This window comes from Carcharodon carcharias, chromosome 12 (assembly GCF_017639515.1).
Source record: "Carcharodon carcharias isolate sCarCar2 chromosome 12, sCarCar2.pri, whole genome shotgun sequence".
NCBI lineage: Eukaryota > Metazoa > Chordata > Chondrichthyes > Lamniformes > Lamnidae > Carcharodon > Carcharodon carcharias.
The window spans coordinates 137,564,413-137,583,261 of NC_054478.1; the positions used below are offsets into that span (position 1 = coordinate 137,564,413).

Below are 18,849 nucleotides of genomic sequence, written 5' to 3' on the forward strand. Positions count from 1 at the left end.
GAACTAAGTAAAAATAGAAAAGGGGTGAAATATAAGCTGGTTTAAAGGTGGGGTGGGGGGGGTTGGGACAAGAAGAGCTAGGTAGAGGGCCAGTGATAGGTGGGGATAACCAAAAGAAGTCACAGACAAAAGCACAAAGGTGTTGATGGTGGTGATATTATCTAAAGGAATGTGCTAATTAAGGGTAGAAAGCAGGACAAGCAAGGTACAGATGGCCCTAATGGGGATGGGGTGGGGTGAAGGAATCTAAAAAGGCTAAAAGGTAGACATAAAACAATGGATGGAAAAAGAGTTATTGTTGGACTGAGTACAGTGCAGCCCACAAATTGGTATAAGAGAACACATGGCCCAGGGGTCAATGTAGTATTCAATAGAACTGTGTGTAGAAGCAAGTATGAAGTCAGCTCCTAGCTTGGTCTTTTACTGTACTATGTATATAGTTTCTAGAAGTTAATAAATATTTAGTATTGAACTACCTAAGACTATGAATACCTCAATAAGCCATACCAAGCTACATCCAGCACCTTTTTAAAATTAAAACATGTGGGTATTTTTTAATTAAAACAGGTGTGATCAATGTCCAGCAATTTCAGCCCAGTGTGTTTAATGTAACTGAATTGAAAGCCTAGCAAAGCTGTGCAAAGCCAAAAGAGCAAAATGCACAGCATATCCAAAGTGCATTCATGAGGTCCAGACAGCACATCAGCAGGACACTGTCAGAAAGTTATAATAATTCTCATAATGTTATTGGAATTTCTTGTAAAGTAGAGTAATAGTGGGATCTCTGTCTATGTCTGTGTTTATGTGTGTGTGTGTGTGTGTGTGTGACTGAACTGAATTAAAGACAGCTGGTCTGAAGGCTTTGATGTATTGGAAGATAGGCTAGGTTTGAAATGTTAAGTAGACATAGGTGTGAAGGGTACACTTGCATTTTTAAATAAACCAGACTAGATTGTTTTCAAAGGAGGAGTGAAATGTGTCACCTAGCCAGGTGAAGTTCAGAAACAGTGAGCTGAATCCCCAGTTGGCATTCGGGGGCGGGCCCTACATGCCGACGCGTAAAATGATGCGTGATGATGTCGGGTGTGCTTCCCAACAACATTGCGCGACATTTCATCATTTCATTTGATGGGCGCGCACCGGCCGAATTGTTAATAGCCTATTAAGGCCATTAAGAAAGTAGTTAAACTTGTTAAGAAGGCTGCCTGTCCAACCTTAAAGTTGGTTGGCAGGCAAAGTGCCTAAGCAGCCTTTGCGATTTTCAGGAAACCTCTTCCATGGGACAGGATAAGGTTTCCTGAAGCTTTTATAAAATAAATGAATAAATTTTTCTAACTTCACAAACATGTCCCACCTCTTGTGAACCTGTCACATGATGGGACATGTTTAAATAAATTTTTACTTTATTTATTACAAAGTTTTCTAATCCATTCAATCTCCCTGAGGCAGCTCTGTGCCTCAGGGAGATTGCTGTGCTCTTTCGTGCATATGCGCGAAAGAGTGCAGGCCCTGACTGTCCCTCATCCCCCCCACCCCCCCCCACCTGCACAATTAGCACTGAGTGCTACTGGCTGTGCATTACTCTGGGCAGGCCTTAATTGGCCTGCCCACATAAACTGGCAGCGCACAGCCGATCATGGACGGCGATCTGCTCTGCACCTGGTCCCGCCCAGCCCGCCTGCCATAGGAAAAAGTCTCCTGAATGTGTTTATTTTTCCAAAAGATTACTGGTAAAATTGGTACTATGAGAGATTTTTATTATCAGAGAGGTAAAGTCCAAAGACATAGTGAAATAATGGGAATTTGCATTGAAAGAGGAAAATATGTATAAAGGAGCAAAGGTTGTGTGTAAGGGAAGGCATTCTAAGATGTAAACAAGTGAGAAAAGCCTTCAGCATCTAAGCCTCAAGCTGCTGTCTACAAAGAACTGAAGTTAAGAAAATTCACTTTGAATTGGATTATTCAGGGTATCGTGGTCCTTGGCCTGGATCTTTTAAAATCTATGTCTTACTTTTGCCTTACGAAAGTGTAACTGGGAGTTAGATTAACTCAGGGATTTAGAACTTATCACAGTAATTTGTAGATCTATGTATGTATTTAAAATCATTTCTTCTATTAATGAAGGTTTAATTTAGTTGTGCAAGAAACCTATAAGACTTGGTGGTCTTATTACTACTGAATTCAAGGCACGTATCTTGAAATTTATACAAATTGCAAAACAGTTGTGGCAGTTGTTTCAAGTTTCCCTTTGGGATCTGAGAAGTTCAGCACTTACCATCAGCTGTGCCATGACAAAGTTGGATGCTCTTTGTGGGATATATTTGAGATTCCTTGATTAGTTTGGAGTTGGTGAATCTTAAGGTTACAAGTACGAGAAGCACTTTGAATTCCAGAGTTGGTGTGAGGTTATTTTTAAGTGGTGAGACTGCAATATGGCTTTGGAAATTGCCAAGACTTGTTTGGGAGTTGAAGTTATAACTTTGGCTGGTTTTCAAAAGATAACTAAAGTTAAGTTAATGGAATTGGTGGTAAATTACAATTGGGGTTACCTGCAGGGGTGAATAAGCAGATATAATTGAAGGTATAGCACAGCATTTAAAGTTGGAAGTGATACCTGGCACTTATGAATCACAGCTGGAGGTAGCGAGACTTCAGTTAGAAATGAAGAAGCTTGAACTTGAACAAGCAAAGAAAATGAAAAAACTTGACCTACAGGCAGCAAAGAAAAAGGAAGAGCATTTCAAATGGACAGGCATAGAGGCAGGAGAGAGAAATAAAACAAGAAAGGGAACTAGAAATGGTGAGGTTAGTCCATCTTAAAATCCAGGCAGTTAAAAAACAGATGCCAGTAGGTGCAGAAGGACTTATTTCCAGACCAGAACCCAGTGGGTAGATGTTTAAATTTGTTCAAGTTCTTCCAAAGTTTGAGGAAAGAGATGTTGAAGCATTCTTTATTTCATTTGAGAAGCTAGCTCAGCAGATGAAATGGCCACAGGAAAACTGGACATTGTTGTTACAAGAGAGGTTGGTGGGTAGAGCATATGAGGTTTATGCTTCACTGTCAGAAGAAATATTTGTAAACTATGATGTGGTGAAAAAGGGTATTTTGAAAGGGATTGGCTCCTGAGGCATACAGGCTGAAATTTAGGAATATGAGAAAACAGCCTGGGCAAACTTATATTGAGTTTAAAAGAGTAAAACAAATTAATTTTGTATAAAACAAAGTGGATATGAGCATTAAAAATAGAGACAACATATGCAGCTCTTAGAGAAATAATTCTTTTGGAAGAATTTAAAGATTCAATTCCTTCGGTAGTGAGAACTCATGTGGAGGAACAGAGGCTTGAAACAATAAGACAAGCAGCAGAGAAAGCTGATGACTATGAGTTAGTTCATAGAGCTAAACGTTCTTTTCATCACTCTTTTAAATCAGAAGAGGATAGAAAGTGGGACGGTGGAAGGAAGATGGGTGGTCAGGGAAGAGAAGGAGTAGCTGGAAATTCGCAGAAAGTTTTTTCTCGGAATAAAAAGGAAGGTGCTGAGTGTAAAAGTGACATTTGAAAATTGAGGCATTTTAATTGTAATAATTGGACATACACAATCTGTGTTGGAAATTGTAGGGGAAATCTGTTGTAATTATAGGGATGCAGAAAAGTACTGGAAGTAAAAGTACTGTGGGCTCTGAGGTTCAGGCACAGGAAAAACCAGTGGTTTGTGTACAGGTAAAACAAGAAGAATCAGTGGTAGGTAAAGAAGTGGGAATGTGTACACAATTTACCCAAGAGAATTCTGAGGAGCAGGTTGCAGAAATGTTTAAAGGTTTTCTGTGTGAAGGGAAAGTCTTTCAATGTGTACAGAGTGGAGTAGGTAAAGATGTTAAAATCTTAAGTGACACAGGGGCTAGTCAATCCTTATTGTTGTGTGATAGTGACATTTGTTGTTCAGAAGGAGTATTGCAGGTACAGATGATAATAAGAGAGGTTCATGGAGATGCTAAACCCATTCCATTCTGGAAGATAAATTTAAAGAGTAAGTGGAAAACAGATGAGGTGATTGTTGGATTAGTGGAAAAATTGCCCATTGCAGGTCTCCAATTTATTTTGGGTAATAATATAGCTGGATCACAGATGTGGGTGATGCCTATGGTACTCGAGCAAACTGTAGAAGTGTTTTCAACAGAAGCATTGCAGAGAGAGCATCCTGATTGTTTCAAGATTGTATGATAACAAGACCACAGGCTCATAGGTTAAAACAAGAAGAACAGGAAGTTCAAAGGTAGGCAGAAGGTGTGTAAATCCAATTAGTTGACACAGTGTTTGATAAGGTTGTTCAGGAAGAAAGACTGGAAGACAATTCAGCTGAAGTGTTTAACTCAAGGCGATTAGTGGAATTACAGAAAAAGTATTTGCAAATACAACTTTATATCAAATAGCTTACTCAGAAACAGAGGCCTTAAGAGTAATTACCTTAAGAGTAATGATTTGATGAGAATATGGAAGCCTTAACATGCTTCAGCAAAAGAAAACTGGAGGGAGGTGCATCAGATTATGAAACCATTTGGATATAGAAATGAGATTCTGAGGATAGCTCATGAAATTCCAATGGGGTGACATGTCAGAATTAGAAAGACACAGGCGAAGATACAAAAACATTTTTATTGGCCTGGATTGCATATGGATGTAATCAAATTTTTTTAGAATTTGACCTGTCATACATGTCAGGTGTTAGGGAAACCACAAGCAGTGAATAAGCTGGCACCTTTAATTCCCATTCCAGCATTTGAAGAACATTTTACTAATGTCATGATTGATTGTGTAGGGCCTCTCCCTAAGACAAAAAGTGGAAATCAGTACTTACTGACAATAGTGGATGTGTCTGCCAGGTTCCCTAAAGCAATACTTTAAAGAAATATTACAACAAAGAAAATTGTGGAAGAATTAACTAAATCTTTTTACAAGATATGGTTTACCAAAAGAAATACAATCAAATCGGGGTTCAAAGTTCATGTCACAGCTGTTTAAGGAAGTAAAGAATAGCTTGAGGATAAAACAATTTAAGCCAACAGCTTACCATTCTGAATCACAAGGGACTTTGGAAAGATGGCATCAAACTCTAAAAACTATGATGAAGGTGTATAGTCAGGATTATCCACAGCATTGGGATGAGGAATTCCATTCTTGTTATTTGCTATTATGCAAGCTCCTGATGCATTGACTGGTTTTAGTCATTTTGAACTAGTTTATGGTCATGAGGTGAGAGGACCACTGAAATTGATTCATGAGAAATTGGTGGGTCAAAATTCAGAAACTACTCTCTTGGATTATGTATCAAATTTCAGAGAGAGATTAGAGAGAGCATATGAGTTGGCTAGGGAGCATGTAAAGATATCACAGCAAGTGATGAAAGTGAAAGCAGACAGTAAATCTACAGCTCGTAGTTTTGTTGCTGTGGAAAAAGTGGTGGTTCTGTTACCAGTACTGGGTGACTCATTAAAATCAAGATTTAGTGGGACTTACAGGATTGAAAAGAAGCTAAGTGAAGTGAATTATTTAATAAATACTCCAGATAGAAGAATGAAGCAGAGGGTGTGTCATGTAAATTTGCTTAAAAAGTACTTTGACAGGAAAGAGGACCATAAGCAGGTATTAGTGGAGGTAGATAATGAGAGAGAAGTAGAAATGCAGGATTCTGAAATTGATTTTCCTCTCATCAAACTGGATAATGAGGGGATACTTGAAAGTTTTAAAGTGACAAAGTGATTTGAAGATTTCAGTCACACAAATCTATTTGTGGAAATAGGTTGGGGACGACAAATTTAGCTATACATAATGTATGTGTAGAAGTTTCATCTTCGCTAAGGCAACACCCTTATAGATTAAATCCGGCAAAGTTATCACAAGTACAGAAACAAATTGAATTCAAGCTTCAAAGTAATATCACTGAGTCTAGTTGCAGTAACTGGAGTTTGCCTATTGTGCTGGTACCAAAACTAGATGGAACACAAAGACTGTGTGTGGACTAACAAAAGGTGAATGCAGTGACAAGAGCTGATTCATATCCTATACCACGGTTGAAAGATTGTATTGAGAAAGTTGGACAATCAAAATGTATTATAAAGATTGACTTGCTGAAAGGATATTGGCAAGTACCGTTATTGGAGACAGCAAAGGAGATATCAGCTTTTGTGACACCAGATGGACTATATCAGTTTAAAGTCATGCCATTTGACAAACAAAGCAATTGCAGATCTAAGCGATCCTGCTGTTTATACTGATGACTTGATAGTTTTCAATCAGACATGGAATGAGCATTTACAACATTTGGAAGAATTATTTGCTCAATTACAAGAAGTTAATTTGGTGGTGAACTTGGTTAAAAGTGAATTTGCAAAAGCACAAGTTATATATCCAGGCCATATTATTGGACATGGTAAGGAAGCTCCGAGAGATGTGAAAGTCAAGGCTATCATGGATTTCCCCATGCCTACAACAAAATGAGAAGTTTTGAGATTTTTGAGCATGAGTGGGTTTTATTGGAAATTTGTACCAAATTTTAGCCGTGCGGTTGCTCCATTGACTGAGCTATTAAAAAAGAAAGAAGTTTCAATGGACACAGGGGTGTCAGAAGGCATTTGACAGTTTGAGAACTGTATTAACTACGACACCAGTTTTGGCCGTACCCAATTACGCCAAGCAATTTAAGTTGGCTGCTGATGCAAGCGATATAGGCATTTAGGTCATTCTGTTAGAAGAAGATGACACTGAAGCTGAAAACCCGATAGGGTGTTTCTCACGGAAACTAATGCACAATAGAGAAGATATTCAACAATCGAAAAGGAGACTTTGGGTTTGGTGTTAGCATTGCAGTATTTTGAGATATATGTTGCAAACAATTCATCAGAAGCAGTTGTTTATACAGACCACAATCCTTTAAAGCTTCTGGACAAATTTAGAGACATGTGAAAGGATGAGAAGATCTGATGGCAAATGCATTGTCAAGAGATTGAACCTTAAAGGGAAAATTGGACATTTGAAAACCTGGACACTGGACTAGAATGATTTCTATTGATCCCAAGTTTTTGTGTATATATTGTTTTGTTAATGCATGCATCTGATAATGTAATAGTGTAATAAGTATAGGAGGTAATGTAAGATGAGTTCAGAAAATGAAGATGTCTTTTTAAATTATGATGGCTAATTTTTTAATAAGGAGGGGGATGTCAGGAAGGTATAATAATTCTCATAATATTATTGGAATTTATTGTAAAGCAGAGTAATAGTGGGGTCTGTGTCTTTGTGTGTTTGTGTGTGTGTAACTGAATTGAATTAAAGCAGCTGGTCTGAAGACTTTGATGTATCAGAAGATAAGCTAGGTTTGAAATGTTAAGTAAGTAGACATAGGTGTATAGGGAACATTTGCATTTTTAAATAAACCAGACTAGGTTGATTTCAAAGAAGGGGTGAAATATGTCACCTAGCCAGGTGAAGTTCAGAAACAGTGTTTATTTTTCCCAAAGATTACTGGTAGAATTGGTACTATGAGAGATTTTTATTGTCAGAGGGGTGAACCTTAGTGCAATTCTGGGAAAATTCCACCCTATGAGTCTTACTTTTGCCTTAACGAAAGTGTAACTGGGAGTTAGATTAACTAGGGGATTAAGAAGTTATCATAGTCGTAATTTGCAGATATACATATGTATTTAAAATAATTTCTTCTATTAATAAAGATTTAATTTAATCGTGTAAGAAATCTATAAGACTTGATGGTCTTATTACTACTGAATTCAAGGTACGCATCTTGAAATTTATACAAATTGCAAAACAGTTGTGGCAGCTGTTTCAAGTTTCCCTTTGAGATTTGAGCAGCTCAGCATTTACCAGTGGCTGTGCCATAACAACACACAGCCACGCTTCTTGGGTGAGGTCAAAGTTCCTGGCCTTTCATTCTGGAATGCGACATCTCAGTTAATGGCCATCTTACAAGCTTTAAGCATGGGCGCCAGTGTTACGGTCCTATCAAACAAAGAACCATGGCTGAGAGGCCTCTGGCAACGAACAACAAACACAACACTCTATGGGCCCAGAGGAATCTGACTTCCATTCATAGGCATGATTCTGGAACTATTAAGGTATGGCAGAAAACAAGTCTTCAAGCTGAGCTACGTCATTTGTTACCAGTCTTTTCCTGTCTAGAGTAGAGATATCTGTGTAGATCTGAATCTCCTCAGAATGGCAGAAGATGTCAAGATAACCTCTCTCATAAATTATACAGAACTGCAAGTTCCCAAGAGCTTCAACAAGCTTGACTGGGACTTCAGCTCTGAATTGTCTTCTCTCTTTGCAGAGCAGGTTTATCCACTTTTGTTACAAGTACCAGGAGCCTGTTATTGGTCACACCAGCCAACCACTCAGATGGTTACCACAACATCTCAAGTAGATGACAGTCAAGAGAGGAACCAGCAACAAGAAGACCCTCAACCTCCGGCTCTGACTCCAGTTGGAGAGATAAATCCTGAGATCAAAGAGCAGACACTGCAATCCCCAGCCAGCATGATGGGGCAACAAATGATGCTGGAACCAAGTAGCAGCCATCCATTGATAACAGCACACGACACAACCAAACACAAAGGTGAGTTTACAACCAAGCCATGTCCTCACAACAGGAAGAGCCATCTTTAATCCCAGCATGCGTCACAGCAAGCCGCACAAAGAAAAATAAACCACTGAAGAGATGAGCCTAGACTTCATCCACCCCATAAAGAGCGGAATAAATCAACCACCATCTATCACAACAATTAGGTAGTTAACAAAGAGTGACTCAATGCCAAAGGATGGAAAATGAGGATGAAAAGACACCCAGATGCCAGAACAACCTCCAATTCAACAAAGTTTACCTGCAGCGACAGAGTCTACCACTGCTCTAAAAGTGGTGAGAACAAGGTATGGGAGGGTTATATGGCCTCGAGACGACTTGAATCTATGAAGTCAGAGACTTGAGGTGGTGAGATGGGATGGTAATGATGTAAATACAGGGAGTAAACTGGGATAACTTGTAAATATGTTGGCTAAAGACTGGGGGCGGTGAAGAAGGAGGGTTGGTAACATAAAGAGTTAATGTGGGACTGAGTACAGAACCACCCACACAGTGATGTAAGACAACACATGACCTGCAGTAGGGGTCAATGTATTGTTGGACAGAGCCATGTGAAGAAGCAAGCAAGGAGACAATTCCTAGCTTGGACTTTTACTGTACCTATGTATATAGTTTCTAGTAGTTAATAAATACTTACTCCTGAACTACCTAAGAGTATGATTACCTTAATAAGACCTACCAAACTATGCCCAGCACCTTACAACATCTGTGTCCTCCCTGTGTTTGTATGTGCATCCCTCTGTATGTGTCTATGTGCCCTTTCTGTGGGTGTGGGTGTGTCTGTCTGACTCTCTTTGTCCGTCTGTGTGTGTGTGTATGTGTGTGTGTTTGTGTGCGTGTGTGTTAATGTTGAATTTGTGCTACACTAGAATACATACTTGAAGCTGGTAATTGAGCACAAATGTCCCTAATTGTGGAAGGATTAGGAAATCATTGCAAGAGAATATAAACCAGTTCACTCTGGGTGTCTGGGAGGAACTGGGAGATTCTGTAACTTTACTTCCTTATCTTGGTAATAAACCTATTTTAAGCTACAGGCTAGCTGCAGACTCATTATTCCTCAACATACAATTATTGGAATTACTATGGTGGCAGAGGATGAACATTAAGCTTTGGCGATTGGTTGCTGAATGAGGAGATTTTTGTCTCTATCCTCTGAGAGAAAAAGAAACATACTGCTGCTGGCAAACTCAGTTACAGAAAGGCAGAAGGATGATGCAAAATCTCAGGCTTTGACTATCCACTGATTTTTTTTTTCCAAGGTGGAACAATATCAGCGACGGAACAATGAAGTCAGGATGTGGACACGGGTTACTTTGTTACCCTGAAAGAAGCAAGGTATGACTTTGGCTTTGTCATTACCTGCAAACAGTAAGATTAGGAGTGAAGTTTTTTCAGAATTGCACGTGGTTGACTTGGACTCCAAAGAGGGATGGACACTTCTATCACACTTTGGATAGGTTTTACAAAAAGGATGATTTATTAGAAGCATATGAAGCTTGGTCAACCTTTGATAGATTTAAGAAAACCAACAATCAGTCCATGGAGGAATATATTATGGGCTTTGGTAAGTGGTGTAAGAGACTGAAAAAGTTTAACCTTGACATCCCGGAGTCTGTATTGGGATTTTAATTCCTCGATTGTGCACCCATTTCTCATGTCAATAGACTTTTGGTGTTCACTGGGGTTGAATTCCATGGGAAAGACTCTCCTAGATCAAATGGCTAAATAATGTTTTGGGGAAAACAGTCAATTCCAGTTGCTGTCCTATCAAATACAGGCAACTCTGCAGTAAAGCAAAGCATGGAGGATTCCAATGTGGCTGAATTTCGAGATGGACAGAATAATAACCGCAGATTCCAGTACAAAGACAGGGTCCCTGATCAGCAGTCTGACTGTGGTCGCACCTTTAGCCAATTGAGAGTTGAGACAAAAAGCGGATCTGGACAGCAACCGTAGGCATTTGAACCCAAGAAATAATGGGGAATGGTTAATTGGTTTTATTGGTGTGATTCCAAGTATCATTACGCAATGAACTGACTGCAGCGAAAGAATCGGGTTTTTGAAATAATGCATGAACAGATCATTCCGAGTCTGAAAATGATAATGGTGACCACCATGAAGGAATTGTGTTGGTCACTGGGTGTTTGAACCTTGATGAGTGTTTTGATGGTTGATTCATTCAACTGTGCAGTGTTGTATGGTGGTTACACTTGCACAGTGTGTGGGGTGGATTGGCTTAACTGCAACCTGGAGTTTTTCAATGAGGCTGACTGGCGGAAGGTTAAGGAGTATGGAAGTTCCACCTGCTTTAGGTTTGGGGATGATAACACACTAACATCTTCCAAAAGAGTAGTCCTCACTTGCAAGTTAGCTGGATCAGTCTCTTTGTCAGTAGTGATGTGGTCTCCAGTGACATACCCCAATTGTTGGACAGATCTTCGGTTGAAACAAGCACAGATGAAGCTAGACATGGAGAATGACAGAGCGATTAGGTTCAGGAAAAGTGTGGATCTACATTTTACTCAGTCAAGCCATTACTGCCTGCCACTGAGGGATCCAGATATTTCTCATCAAAGAGTTCAAGCAGCCTTTTAAACTTCTGAGGATAAAAATTTGGTGGATAAGAAGAAGATTATTTGGAAGTTGCATAGACAATTTGCACATCCAGCACCACAAAAGCTGAGACCTCTGCTGTGGGATGCTGGAGTTGTTGATAAAGAATATGACAACTGTATTGAACAAGTCACGGCTCAATGTGACATTTGCGTTAAATATTGAAGGAAACCTCCAGTCTGCCACTGACCAGAGAATTTATTGATGTAGTGGCAATGGAGTTAAAAGTGTGGGACACTTTGTAGATATGGTGACCAGGTTTAGTCTGTCTATGATAATAAATGGCAAGGATAAACAAACCATTGTAGACAAGGTCATGGAGAAATGGGTTAGCAGCAGATTAGGAACACCAACTAAATTATTGACGGATAACGGAGGGCCATTTAGAATGATTAATTTCAGGACGTATGAAAATTTGAATATCATAGTGATGCATACTGCAGCTGAGGGCCCGTTTGGCAATGATTTATGTGAAAGGAATCATGCATTGAGGGATAACATGTTACATAAGATACTGGCCAAACAAATGGATTTTAAGTTGCAAATGGCATTTCCTTACAAATTATTGAGGGGTACAGCCCGTAGCAGTTGGCGTATGGAAGGAATCCGGAGTTACCTTCAGTGCTGTCTGATGCTTCCTCTGCTCTAGAAGGAACTACCATTAGCTCTATTTTCTCTGTTCGCTTGAATGCCTTACATGCAAGCAGGAAAGCTTTTATCAAGGCTGAAGTTTCAGAAGTAATAAAAAGCGACATTGCATAAGACCATCTGAGGTAGACTTTACTTCAGGTGATCTGGTTTATTATGACAGAGAGCGGCAAAGGGAATGGAAAGACCCAGGAAAAGTTATAGGGTGTGAGAGGAAAACTATGATTATTCAACTTAAGAATCAATCTTCACAGGTCATCAGAATGAATTATGATTTGGAAGATACTGACAAGGTGATGGAAGATGACAAAGCACAAAGTGCATCTCATACTCATATATTTAGCAGGACAGAACCAGAGGAACAAAATATCATAGATCAGGGGTTAGATATCAGCAGAAAATCTGATTGTGATGAACAGGAAAGGGCTATTTTGTCCAGAGGTCAGCTGCCCAAAGTGGGTTCCCGGGTATCGTACTGTCCAGAAGGATTGGATAACTGGAGGGATGCAACAACAGTGGGACGGGCAGGAAGATCTACTGGAAATTATAAGAATTGGCTGAATGTCCAGGATGATGGACAAGCAGTGAAGGCCGTGGACTAGGAGAATGGAGTACAAGAATGGAAAATATGGAAGCATAGCTCGAGTTACAGTAATGGGTCGGGTGATGAATCCTGAGCGAGGAAGTGTTCATGTACAGTGGATAGGGTGTACTGTGGATAGGGCCTCAGACAGAGGATCTAACAATAACAGCCTGGGAGACTTCAACAGGCAAGTAGGGGTTACAGTCTGACTAGACGACAAAGTAGAATGGAGAATGCAGAACCATCATGACACAATAGTAGAAGTAGAAGTCCTCAAGACCGAGAGGTTTCTGTAACAACCAACAAATTAGGGGACAAAACTATATGGGAGGCTAAACAGAGGGAGTTGGGCAGTTGGAGGGAGTTTACTGTGTATTCAGAGGTCCCAAATAGGGGTCATCCAGCATTATTACAAAGGCAGGTCTGCACAATGATGGTTCTACCGGATGGAACCTATAAGTCTATGGCAAGGTTGGTGGCCTGGGCTTTGGGGAAATGCTTAGCAGATAAAGAGGTCAGAGTGGACTTGCCCACAGCAGGAAAGGTAATTTTGAAAACATTTTTGGACCTTTGGCAACGTTTTTGTGGGAATTTAAGTCAATAGATATAAAAGCTGCATTTCTACAGGGGGATCACCTCAAACTTCTGAAGGGGACGCCAGAGGTAGAAAGAAAACCTTGCACGCTGAATAAGCACATCTATGGTTTAAACAACACTTCCAGAGTGTGGTAGTTTTCAGTTTCATGAGTGTTGTTAAAGTTAAGTTGTCTCTAACTGAAGGCAGATCCTCCCATGTTTTATTGGTACCATGTTGGGAAACTTGCGGGCATCTTTATGATGCATGTTGACGACATCCTATGGGATGGCAATAGTGAGCAGAGCCATCCCTAGTGTACGCAAATGCTGGCCCTGCACTTTCCAGATTCTGTGCTTCAACATTACGGTGTCAGATGTGTTACAGCCTGTAGTCCATACCAACTGATTCGCTGTCTGTTGCACCATAAGCTCAAAATGAGTGTTTACCAGTGGGTATAAGCGAATAAACAAAGGAGATATCCATTCTCCAAATCTCATAAGAGGGTAGAAGCAAAAGCAGATTATAAGCATATGAACTGGGATAAACCCCTGCCGATCAACGGATGTAATCTCCTTTGATTCCACCAGATGTATTTCCCAATACAAACATGTCCCGCTTTATTTAATTCTCTTTGTCTGCTCACAGCAGCTCAAGCCCACATCTCGCCAATTGAAATTAATGAGTGACTCCCGACTCCCACAGCTACCTCGACTACAGCTCCTCATACCCCGCTTCCTGTAAGGACTCCATCCCATTCTCTCAGTTCCTTCGCCTCTGTCGCATCTGTTCTGATGTTGCCACTTTCAAAAACAGTTCCTCTGACATGTCCTCCTTCTTCCTTAACCGAGGTTTTCCACCCACGCTGGTTGACAGGGACCTCAACCGTGTCCGGCCCATCTCCCGCGCATCTGCCCTCACACCTTCTTCTCCCTCCCAGAAACATGATTGAGTCCCCCTTGTCCTCACTTATCACCCCACCAGCCTCCGCATTTAAAGGATCATCCTCCGCCATTTCCACCAACTCCAGCATGATGCCACCACCAAACACATCTTCCCTTCACCCCCCCCACCCCAACCAGCAGCATTCCGTAGGGATCGTTCTCTCCGGGACACCCTGGTCCACTCCTCCATCACCCCCTACACCTCAACCCCCTCCCACGGCACCTTCCCATGCAACCGCAGAAGGTGCAACACCTGCCCCTTTACTTCCCCTCTCCTCACCATCCAAGGGCCCAAACACTCCTTTCAAGTGAAGCAGCATTTCACTTGCACTTCCCTCAATTTAGTCTACTGCATTCGTTGCTCCCAATGCGGTTTCCTCTACATTGGAGAGACCAAACACAGACTGGGTGACCGCTATGCAGAACACCTTTGGTCTGTCCACAAGCATTACCCAGACCTCCCTGTCGCTTGCCATTTCAACACTCCACCCTGCTCTCATACCCACATGTCTGTCCTTGGCCTGTTGCATTTTTCCAGTGAAGCTCAACGCAAACTGGAGGAACAGCACCTCATCTTCCGACTAGGCACTTTACAGCCTTCTGGACTGAATATTGCGTTCAACAATTTTAGATCATTCTGTCCTCCATCCTCACCCCCTTTCCGATTCCCCCCCTTTTTTTTCCAATAACTTATATAGATTTTTCTTTTCCCACCTATTTCCATTACTTTTAAATGTATTTCCATCCATTGTTTTGTCTCTACCTTTTAGCCTATTTCGATCCCTTCCCCCCCACCACCCCACCCCACCCCCACTAGGACTATCTACCTTGCTCGTCCTGCTTTCTACCCTTAATTAGCACATTCCTTAGATAATATCACCACCTTCAACACCTTTGTCCTTTTGTCTGTGACATCATTTGGTTATCTCCACCTATCACTGGCCCTCTATCCAGCTCTACTTGTCCCCCCCCCCCCCCCCAAACCAGCTTATATTTCACCTCTTTTCTATTTTTACTTAGTTCTGATGAAGAGTCATATGGACTCGAAACGTTAACTGTGTTCCTCTCCGCAGATGCTGCCAGACCTGCTGAGTTTTTCCAGGTATTTTTATTTTTGTTTTGGATTTCAAGCATCCGCAGTTTTTTGCTTTTTATGAAATTAATGAGTGAACTGATTGTTGTATTTAGCCCCTCAATATAAGCTTTTTTAAAACTTTTTTTTTTGCGTTTGATGTTGATGCGCTTCAAAACCACCATCTTTCCTATTTCCATTTCTCACTTGCATCATTTTCCAGCCACTCACGGAGAGCCGCCCGCCACCGACCCCCCACCGAGTCGGGAGGGGAGTCAGTTTTGAACCGAAAGCCTGCCCAGCCTGTGCGGACTTGTCCCGACGTCACATCCGCCTCGGTGTCATGGGGGCGGAGCGGAGCGACCGGAAGTGCGGTACGGGAACGGCCCCGTCCGTCGCCCTTGGAGACGGCAGCAGCGGCGGCAGCAGCGGCAGCAGAACGGGTTTTATCCCAACTCTCATTCACCTGCAGTTGGGTAAGATGGTCACATCTTTATAGCGTCCGCCCTGCGGTGTTTAGTCACTCACTCGCTGTGTCTGTTTTAGGTACCAGACAATTGAAACCCTCCGCTCTTTATTTTACTTTTCCCAGTTCGTATTTGTAACTAACATTTGCTTCACGTTGGAAGATGGACAGTTTTTTTTCTCAAAGGCGAATTATTTATTGCATCTGTTTGTAACTTTTTTTAAAAGTTGGACGTAGTTCATGTCCTCGCTCATAGAAAAATAGGCAATAGGAGCAGGTGTAGGCCATTCGGCCCTTCGAGCCCGCTCCGCCATTCAATATGATCATGGCTGATTCTCTATCCCAACACCCTACACCTGAGCTCTGCCCTTGACACCTTTCGAGCCCCGAAATCTGTCTGTCACCCCAACATTTAGGCCACTGAAATGTCTGTTTAAATCGGTGGGACTGGGCGTGAGGGGCTGGAAAATTCCAGCCTTTTTCTCCACACACACACACACACACACACTGGCATTAACGTGCTCCTACACTCACAGCAACTCTCACACAAACTCTGTGGTGGAGAATGGGGGGGTAGAGGGGTGAGGAATTGGGGAGAGGGCAAGGGGGTGTTGCACTGGGGGTGGGTGGGGAATATGCGAGGGGAAGGGTGGACGAGCCGGCCCTTCAAATACTGGAGTTGAGCTGGTGTCTTACGGGTCCTCATTACACCCACTGTCATGCAATTGACACCCAACTCAGAAATAAGGTATCAATGAGCTTGCTGCGTTAAAACACCACTGACAGACAGACTCAGATTACCTCCACGTCTGTCCACACAACATTGGAGAACACCCTGCTCCTAATACGTCTCTGAGTTAGGCCTGGTAGGACTTTGCCTTTTCACGTTCCCTATTTTTGAGACATATTGAACAGCTCTGTCACACCTCTCATCTGTATCACTTTACAGAACATCAACACCATTTAGAATGAAGTTAACATTGTAAACTCTGCCAAATTTTAAAATAAAACGTTTTAAAGGAATGAGTTCAATGTGCTGCATTTGTAAAAGCCGTTTGGATCAGGAGTGATTGGGCTGCAAGCAATCAAGTTTTAATCAGAGGCGATTGCATGAATTAAACATGATCTACCTGTGAATAGTAGCTAAGTGAGTGTTTTCAGATTATCAGTAAAATGTACATTCTCTAAAAAGGAGGCAAAGACGGGGATGGGTGGGTGCGGGCAGTTGATTAAACCAGTTAAGGGCCTGTTCTTGTTCCTAGGCAGTCCTTTAGAATTGGGTATGACTTGCTGCCCCTCCGGTTTGATGGGTTCTGAGATGGCCAATGCGCCCCTGCAGATGTGGGGCAGGTGGTGCTTGAAGGGTCGGGTGGATCAGTTGTTTAGAGGTTGGTGCGCTCCCTCCAATGCCTCCTTCACCTCTGCACGTTCCTGACCAAGTCTCTCTGTGCTCGGTGCCTTCCTGATAGAAACCTTCGCCATTTTGATCAGTCGCCATTCAGGGACTTCCACAAGTCGGCACGGATGTTTGATCTCTTCATGGATGCTTTGAGGACATCGCTAAAGTGTTTCTACTGTCCTACTGGGAGTCTCCTGCCATGACCCAGTTCCGAGTGCGACAGTTGCTTCAGGAACCTGGTGTTGGGTATAAGGGCCCATTTAAGGCCATTGTTGGACATATTGGGGAACAGGAAGCTGCATGAGGTGGCCTTGATCCAGCAGACCAGGGGAGCCAGCATTCCAGACAGATTCGGAGACTCTCCAAGCTGCAGACTGCCCTGTGAAGAGGCTCCCATCGAGGATTGATGGCAGAGCCTTAATATTAGAGCTGTAAGGTTCTGGGGTTTGGGCCCACAGATACCTAAATAGGCAGTCGACTAGTCCTAAGTAATTTTAAGATTTTTAATTAAGTTTGATAAGAAACAACAGTTTATATATGATACAGTAACTAATTAGACAGAAAACGTATACGACGCTGACAGTGGTTTACTGGTCCTGGAGGGCAGTCGGACGGTTGGCATAAAGTGTGTTGATCTCTTCACCCACCTCCTCCTCCTCCATCTTAACAGCACTGCAACCTCACCAGTATCTCACCAGGACCTCAGAAGGACATAGACCCTGTCCTTCAGTGCTTGTTAATATATTCTTTTTCTAGGGGCTGGTAGCTTACCCAGTGTCAATCATCTATTCAAACTGTCCTGACCAATCGACACAGACAGGTACCCAAATTGTCAGGGTGCTTACCACCAACCCCCCCACCCCAGTTCACCATCCTGCTTGAGACCAACTTTTTAGCTTAAACCCTGGTCCTTTCTAAACACTTGCATACATAAGGGAGAGCACACGACACCGTCCTACCAACTAAGAATGTCAACATGGCAGCCTGAACTAAGACTGTTTACAGGTCAAAGTGTTTAGAAATCCTCTTTCCAGAGAGAGGATTAATGCTGTATAGCTAACCTCATACTAGACAGAAAATATCTGCATATTCAGGAGCCCAAGTTCTTACAGAGCAGCTGTTCAGGGGTGATGTCAGGAAGCAATTCTTTGCACAACAATGTTCAACCATATATTGCCCCCTGCTGAAGATGAACAATCTCCCCAGCTGCTCCTATCCAATGTCTTGTGTATCTCATCTGTGTTAAAACTACCCTCTACCAATGATTCATTGTGAAATACAGATTTGGCATCCTACTTAAGGGAATGGGGAGAGAGTCTTGTTGCAACTGGGCTGGGAGACACCATCACTCAGTGTCTATAGGCCTCACTCGGGTTTGCTTGCTAGCAAGCAGAAAGCAGTCCACTTAATTTCCAACACAGTTTCACTGGAAGCCACTCCCATAGCTTGCAGAAAACTGAAAGAAACAAAAATGTAATGAATGGAATGCCCACTGTTGTCAATCCACATAGAAATGTCTGGTAAAACGCACTCTGCTCCCTTGTGTAATAAAGACTGCAGCAGGCTGGCATGTTAACAGTGCACATCCTCACTGAAGTACAAATGGGCCAGCAGCTTCAGGGGAGGAGGAGATTCACTGGCTAAAACAGATTAGCTGGTCATTGTCTCACTGACACTTGTTGGGATCTTGGGGATTGGCTCCCACGTTTCCTACATTACAACAATGACTACAATTCAAAAGTACCGAATTGTCTGGAAATGTTGTGGGATGTCCTGAGGTAGTGACTGGGGGGTGGATAAAGAGTGTCCAGGGCACCAGGGAGAATTCCCAAGCTCCTCTTCAAAAGGGATCTTTTAAATCCACTTGAAATGGGAGGGGGCCTTGGTTGACATCA

At 42.1% G+C, this 18,849-nt stretch overlaps 1 protein-coding gene across 2 annotated transcripts in view; it reads right to left on the minus strand.

Annotated features, from left to right (window-relative positions):
• LOC121284575 (zinc finger protein 850-like) overlaps positions 1-18,849 on the minus strand; it is an 85,966-nt gene that overhangs the window by 51,190 nt on the left and 15,927 nt on the right. The window contains exon 5 of one of the 2 annotated variants that reach the window (XR_005944521.1): positions 17,490-18,410. The exons of the other annotated variant lie outside the window; for it this stretch is intronic. The gene's annotated coding sequence lies outside the window, so the exon portion shown is untranslated. Of the gene's footprint in view, positions 1-17,489; positions 18,411-18,849 lie in introns of those variants that run through there. 2 annotated transcript variants of the gene reach the window in all.